The sequence below is a fragment of the Ranitomeya variabilis genome, chromosome 3 (genome assembly GCF_051348905.1).
Source record: "Ranitomeya variabilis isolate aRanVar5 chromosome 3, aRanVar5.hap1, whole genome shotgun sequence".
Taxonomy (NCBI): Eukaryota; Metazoa; Chordata; class Amphibia; order Anura; family Dendrobatidae; genus Ranitomeya; species Ranitomeya variabilis.
Window position 1 is genome coordinate 648,813,921 of NC_135234.1, and position 7,554 is coordinate 648,821,474.

The window sequence follows — 7,554 nt, forward strand, 5'->3', positions numbered from 1 at the left end:
GGATTTCAGTTTTTACCATCAGCATTTTATTAGTGATTTTCACTAATAAAAAAAATTGCAGAGCTTTTTCTATACATTAGGGCTCGTGCACACGACCATAATAATCAGCTATCTGTTATTTTGAAGTATAGCACTTGACTCCATGTTATTCAATGAGACCGTCGTGCACGTGTCCGAAGAAAAAAATAGCAGCATGGCTGAGTTGCAACTGATATTTGGATCACAGTCAGCCATTTAAGACTATGGGTCCGAGTGCTGTCCAATTATCATGGACAGAATGTATGGAAAAGTCATAGAAATGTTTATTTTCTCCATCGCTGAGAAAATCGGATCACACTCTGATCACCCTCTGATAAGTCATGTGATTGTTCCAGCTCCTTTTCAATTAAAAGTCCTTTATTGATCCATATCCTTAAAAATCATCCCTGCACAAAAGGGAATGTGGACAGCGACAAAAACAATCTTCACATTTCTTACGTCTTCAAGCTGCTGCTACGTCTGGGTCAGGACAGGTTCACGTGCTCCTGTGGTCTGTTGGTGAGCTGACTGGGCCTTTGGCCCCTGTATTTTTCTATCGGACAGATGTACCTGGATTTTCTTGGATGAGAGATAATATGGTTGTGTGCCCCAGCCTTGGTATGTTAAAAAACGGATAGTACATGTTTGATATTAGATTATAATGTGTACTGTCAGACTTGCTGTGGGGGAAAAAAAAGTATTTAGTCAGCCACCAATTGTGCAAGTTCTCCCACTTAAAAAGATGAAAGAGGCCTGTAATTGTCATCATAGGTAGACCACAACTAAGAGAATCAAAATGAGAAAACAAATCACCTTGTCTGATTTGGCAAGATTTATTTTGCAAATTATGGTGGAAAATAAGTATTTGGTCACCTAAAAACACGCAAGATTTCTGGCTATCACTGACCTGTAACTTCTTCTTTAAGATGCTCCTCTGTCCTCCACTCATTACCTGTAGTAATAGCACCTGCTTGAACTTGTCAGTATAAAAGACACCTGTCCACAACCTCAAACAGTCACAGTCCTAACTCCACTATGGTGAAGACTAAAGAGCTGTCGAAGGACACGAGATACAAAATTATAGCCCTGCACCAGGCTGGGAAGATGGAATCTGCAATAGGCAAGCAGCTTGGTGTGATGAAATCAACTGGGAGCAATAATAAGAAAATGGAAGACATAAAAGACCACTAATAATATCCCTCAATCTGGGGCTGCATGCAAGATCTCACCCCATGGGGTCAAAATGATCACAAGAACGGTGAGCAAAAATCCCAGAACCACAAGGGGGACCTAGAGAATGACCTGCATAGAGCTGGGACCAATGTAACAATTGCTACCATCAGTAACACATGACGTCTCCAGGGACCCAGATCCTGCAGTGCCAGACGTGTCCCCGTGCTTAAGCCAGTACATGTCCGGGCCCATCTGAAGTTTGCTAGAGAGCATTTGGATTATCCAGTAGAGTATTGGGAGAATGTCATGTGGTCTGATGAAACCAAAGTAGAACTGTTTGGTAGAAACACAACTCGTCGTGTTTGGAGGAGACAGAATGCTGAGTTCCATCCAAAGAACACCATACCTACTGTGAAGCATGGTAAATATGAAAATATAAGCTTTGCTCCTTTTTTATAATGTGGTAATTTTTAATCTTTATCATGTATATATCCATGAATATTTATGGATATTTGTTTGATACCCTCTTAAATAACTCTTTTTTATCTCTATTTTATTCTATTTTTAGTCTGATTTTATGTTTGTGGTTCAATTTTAATCTAAGTCCTATTAAAAAAATTTTTTTATTCTTATTTATTTTCAGTGTTCATACATACCTGGTTTCAGGGTGGATGGGGATACTGAGTGAAGGATGTCTCTGGCGGTGATGTGGGAACTGAAACAATAATAAATGAATTGATGAATTATCATGCCATTTGCGCGTACTTCTATGGATTTGTATTTAACTTTTTGTCTATTTGATGCATGGGTGTATATGTGTATATATATATGTATATATGTGAACTAATAGTATTTTGACCTACCTATATACATCATTTTTCCGTTGTATAGCGGGATAGATTGCCTGTAATATGGGATAGGGTATATAGTATTTTAATGTATATATATATATATGAATTCGTAGAAGTTTGGTCTATTTATGTATGTGTGAATTAATGGCAGTTTAATCTATGTATATATATATTAAGTGTCCGCTGTAAGCGGGATAGAGCACCTATAATATGGGATATAGCCTTAGTATTTCAGTACATGTATGTATATACGTGAATTAATAGCAGTTTGATTTATTTACATATATTAATTAGTCGTTGTAAGCGTGATAAAATATGTAGTATGTAATATGGGATTTCTTGCGGATAGGGCGCCCCGCAGCGAATAAGTGATGTAATTGCAATGTTTTGTACATATAATTCATGATGATATTTGTATATGCACTGGCTTAGTATAAATATATACAATTCCTATCCATCAATTCAACATTCGATTGAGAGTAACTGATACATTCTTTGATTACCGGGTATTGTTGAACATTCTGTTCACAAGGTAATTTCCTGTACTGTCCCCAGGTGGTGCGCATGCGTGATCTGCGGCCCGGGGTGCGGGATCGGCGTTCCTGTGACCTTGGTAACGCCGGGACTTTGTCCTGTGCGTTCCGGTCATGTGGGGTGTGATCGCGCACTTCCGGGTCCTCCTGACTGCGCATGCGCCGGCGCAGCCATTGGGACAGGCATAGGATGGAATATCATATATAAAGGGCACATTTTCGGACCACAGACAGGACCCCCTGACGAAGGAAAGTGTCCGAAACGTGCGTAGGGGTACGCAGACGCAGGACACGGCCACCCATAGGTATTTACCTGTCCATCCCTGATCAAATCCTCTCCTTATATTCTTTGCACACAGCGTGTGGTTTTTGAATCGGCTGATTAATGCCGTAGCACTCTGCACTTTAGCAATTACTTTGCTTATATAATCCTTTTGCACACTTTGCACTTTTTTGATTGATCACTGCAATAATTAGACCGAAAATAGGGTCCCTTATTATTTATTTTGATTGAGTTTGCTAATTTTTCACGCTTGCACTTTTTGGCTATTGGAGTATGTCTATATATAAGATGTGAGGTTCTGGGATTTTTTTATGCAAATGTGGCCGGTATATATTTTATATTATCATCGTCTTGTCCTGTGCTATATATAAATTTTAAATTGATTCTAATTTGTTTTTAAAGTATAAACTGAGTTATTTCTCTATATAATAAATAAAGTATCAACTTTTACACACTTTCTTGTCTTGGTGTTCTCTGGCTATCCATATTGGGGTGTCTGGGTTGTTAGTCTCCACTAGGTGGCGGCAGTCACTCATTTGCACAGTATACCAGGAATAGGTGGATTTTGAGGATTGGTAAGGATATATATGGCATTCCCTATATTGGTGGTATAACTGTGTGCTTAACATTATATATATTGCTGTGTCCTGCACAGGTTCTTTCTCTTTCATCACCAATATGGATTTTAAGACCAGGGAGCTTACCTGGCAAGGACAGATCAATGAGGTGTTTTCAAACAACGATGTGACAACTAAAACAATGGGAGGCTTACAATATGATGAGCTCTTCAAAAAAATTAAAAATCTAACATATAAAAGGACCCGTTCATGGTGGAACAGGGCATTCTTGGAGAACTATGTTCAGCACCATTTAATTCCAAGAGGCTTGAGAATACGTCTGACCCCCGCATTTCCTGTGAATGATGAGATGTTCATTGAAAATTGGGAGGGAATATGTAATTTGGCATCCAAACAGCTCATGGAGTTATTAATTACACATCATTCGAAAAATCTATGTGAAGTGGATGAACTGCTTGATAAGACGTTTATCGAAGCCAAATCACATTTACCTGAGGATCAATTTTCCACCCTAAATGCTCAACTTGAAAAGGACATGGATCATTGGATCAAAGAGATCCGGGTTAATCAAACTAATAAGCTGGTAAGAGATCAGAAAGACTTCTCCCAAGGAAAAATTTACAGATGGCGAAGGGACAATGTGAATGGTGATGTTCGGAGCCGCAATGTGTCTGCCTCTTCCAATATAGCTGGGGGGGACTTGTCTGGTGCCTCCTCTTCCGCCTCTGGTCTGAATACAATGGCCTCTACTCCAAAACGTAAACGAGAACCACGGTATATACCAGCAAAACGGAATTATGGACAATCTCCGGAAGGAATGGGAAACAATCTAAAGGTGATTAACCTCAGTAAACATGTATTGTCCCAAAATGAGATTGATATACTTCAAAAAGGGTTGATGTTTTGTCCGACCGCCAAGTTTAATAAATTTGAGGCCATAAAAGACTTGCACTTATTTGCGAGAAAATTAATTTTTAAAAAACAATTTCATAATGAGGATTTAATGCGATTGTTTCCCACAGAGGCGGAACAGGAGGCACTTGCGGTCCTGAATGAGTTGGCACAAGAACAAGATGAACCATTAGGAGGTAAGATCCCTACGTCCATTCGCCCGAAATCACGTAAGTTCCCACCCTTGTCAGCCTGTTCTATAATAGATGTATTTGTCAAAACTGTGAGCAAGGCATTCGATGATATTCCAGTATTCCCCCAATATGACAATCTAAATATGGGGGATAAGAATGCTTTAAAAAGACTTCAAAACTTGAAGGATGTGGTGTTTAAGCCGGCTGACAAGGGTGGAAATGTGGTTGTATGGCCTAAAGATCTTTATGAAAATGAAGCCCTTCGCCAGCTAAAAGATAGGGCCTGCTATCAAAAACTGACCTTCAACCCGTTGCAGAAATTCCAGAGAGAACTAATGGATATACTTCGAGGGGCCCTTGAGGGGGAAGTAATCTCTAGGGACCTATATGCCGCACTTCAGGTAGTGGAACCCAAAATACCCACTTTGTACCTCCTGCCAAAGGTACACAAGGATCAAGTTAACCCACCAGGAAGACCAATAATTTCAGGTTGCGGGAATTACTTGGAAAAAATTAGTAAATTTGTGGATGCTAAACTTAAACCATTGGTGGAAGAGTTGCCCTCTTATTTGAAGGACACTAATGAGTTTTTAAAAAAAGTAGATGGCTTGTATATTGGTGATGACACCTTATTAGTATCTTGTGATGTGGAAAGCCTCTACACTAATATTCGGCATAGGGATGGAATTCAGGCAGTCAAATTCTTTCTAGAATCATCACTTCTGCCTGAAACAATGAGACGGTTCACCATTCAGCTATTGGAGTTCTCCTTAACAAAAAATTTCTTTCTATTTAAGGGGTCCCTCTACCTACAGCTCCAAGGCACAGCAATGGGCGCGGCTTTCGCGCCTACTTATGCAAATTTATTTTTGGGGCTGTGGGAGAGGGACCTCTTTATGTCTGAGCCTGGATCATCAATGGACCGCATCCCAATGTGGGTGCGGTTCATTGATGATATATTTTTGATTTGGCAGGGATCGGTGGAATCCCTTCATGAGTTCATGGTAGGGTTAAATCAGAATACTTTGAACCTGAAGATAACCTATAGCTATGATCGGGATGTGATGGAATTTTTAGATGTAAACGTGCAGAGGACCAAAGATAACTGCTTACAAACCAAAGTTTTTAGAAAAACCACAGCAGTCAATTCATTATTGCACGCCACATCATCACATCCCCAAACCATGATAAACTCTATCCCCATAGGCCAGTTCTTGAGGTTACGAAGAATATGCTCGGAAGACACTATATTTGAAGAACAGGCCCTCGAACTCAAAAAGAGATTTCTGGAGAGGGGATATAGTCGTAGATCGATAAAGAGGGGATACAACCGGGCTAAGAATATTTCCAGGCACCAGGCACTTTATGGAGACAAGCCAGACAAAACCAACCAAATTGTCCGATATATAACACAATATCACGGACAAAGTGAGATGGTGAGGCTCCAGCTTAATAGATTTTGGGGGATTTTAAAAACTGACCCTGTATTGTCCAGGTATATAGGTGAGAGGCCGAGTATAACATACAGGAGGTCTAAGAATTTGAGGGATCATTTGGTGGAAAGCCATTACAAGCACAATCCAGTTCTCCCCTCTTTCTTGGATAGTTGCAGGCCCACCGTGGGTTGCCGCCCGTGTGGCAAATGTGTGGCATGCCCGAACATAGGGAGGGAGCAGAAATTTTGCACATCAAATGGCACTAAAAACTTTAAAATCATGAGTAATATAACGTGCACAACAAAAGCAGTAATATACTATGCTACGTGCCCATGCTCCCTCATATATGTGGGCATGACCACCAGGCAACTAAAGGTAAGGGTCAGGGAACATGTGCTTGGGATAGAAGCCTCAAAAGAAGAACAGGACATTTTATCCTTAAAAACAATTCCCAAGCATTTTAAGCTCTTTCACAATAGTGACCCCACAGGATTTAAGGTAATTGGTATTGATACAGTGAAGATAGGTGAACGTGGTGGACCGGTTACCATACCATTGGCCAAAATGGAAACAAAATGGATATGGGCCCTAGATACTGTCTCACCTAGAGGACTAAATGAAAATATAAGCTTTGCTCCTTTTTTATAATGTGGTAATTTTTAATCTTTATCATGTATATATCCATGAATATTTATGGATATTTGTTTGATACCCTCTTAAATAACTCTTTTTTATCTCTATTTTATTCTATTTTTAGTCTGATTTTATGTTTGTGGTTCAATTTTAATCTAAGTCCTATTAAAAAAAATTATTTATTCTTATTTATTTTCAGTGTTCATACATACCTGGTTTCAGGGTGGATGGGGATACTGAGTGAAGGATGTCTCTGGCGGTGATGTGGGAACTGAAACAATAATAAATGAATTGATGAATTATCATGCCATTTGCGCGTACTTCTATGGATTTGTATTTAACTTTTTGTCTATTTGATGCATGGGTGTATATGTGTATATATATATGTATATATGTGAACTAATAGTATTTTGACCTACCTATATACATCATTTTTCCGTTGTATAGCGGGATAGATTGCCTGTAATATGGGATAGGGTATATAGTATTTTAATGTATATATATATATATGAATTCGTAGAAGTTTGGTCTATTTATGTATGTGTGAATTAATGGCAGTTTAATCTATGTATATATATATTAAGTGTCCGCTGTAAGCGGGATAGAGCACCTATAATATGGGATATAGCCTTAGTATTTCAGTACATGTATGTATATACGTGAATTAATAGCAGTTTGATTTATTTACATATATTAATTAGTCGTTGTAAGCGTGATAAAATATGTAGTATGTAATATGGGATTTCTTGCGGATAGGGCGCCCCGCAGCGAATAAGTGATGTAATTGCAATGTTTTGTACATATAATTCATGATGATATTTGTATATGCACTGGCTTAGTATAAATATATACAATTCCTATCCATCAATTCAACATTCGATTGAGAGTAACTGATACATTCTTTGATTACCGGGTATTGTTGAACATTCTGTTCACAAGGTAATTTCCTGTACTGTCCCCAGGT

The 7,554-nt window shown here is 38.9% G+C and overlaps 1 long non-coding RNA gene across 1 annotated transcript; it reads left to right on the forward strand.

The window, feature by feature from the left end:
- Window positions 1–4,225: 4,225 nt before the first annotated feature.
- LOC143818457 (uncharacterized) lies at window positions 4,226–6,911 on the forward strand. Its single transcript, XR_013224558.1, has 3 exons — window positions 4,226–4,271; window positions 4,459–4,524; window positions 6,790–6,911. It is a non-coding gene; the product is annotated as an uncharacterized LOC143818457 (long non-coding RNA).
- Window positions 6,912–7,554: the final 643 nt, after the last annotated feature.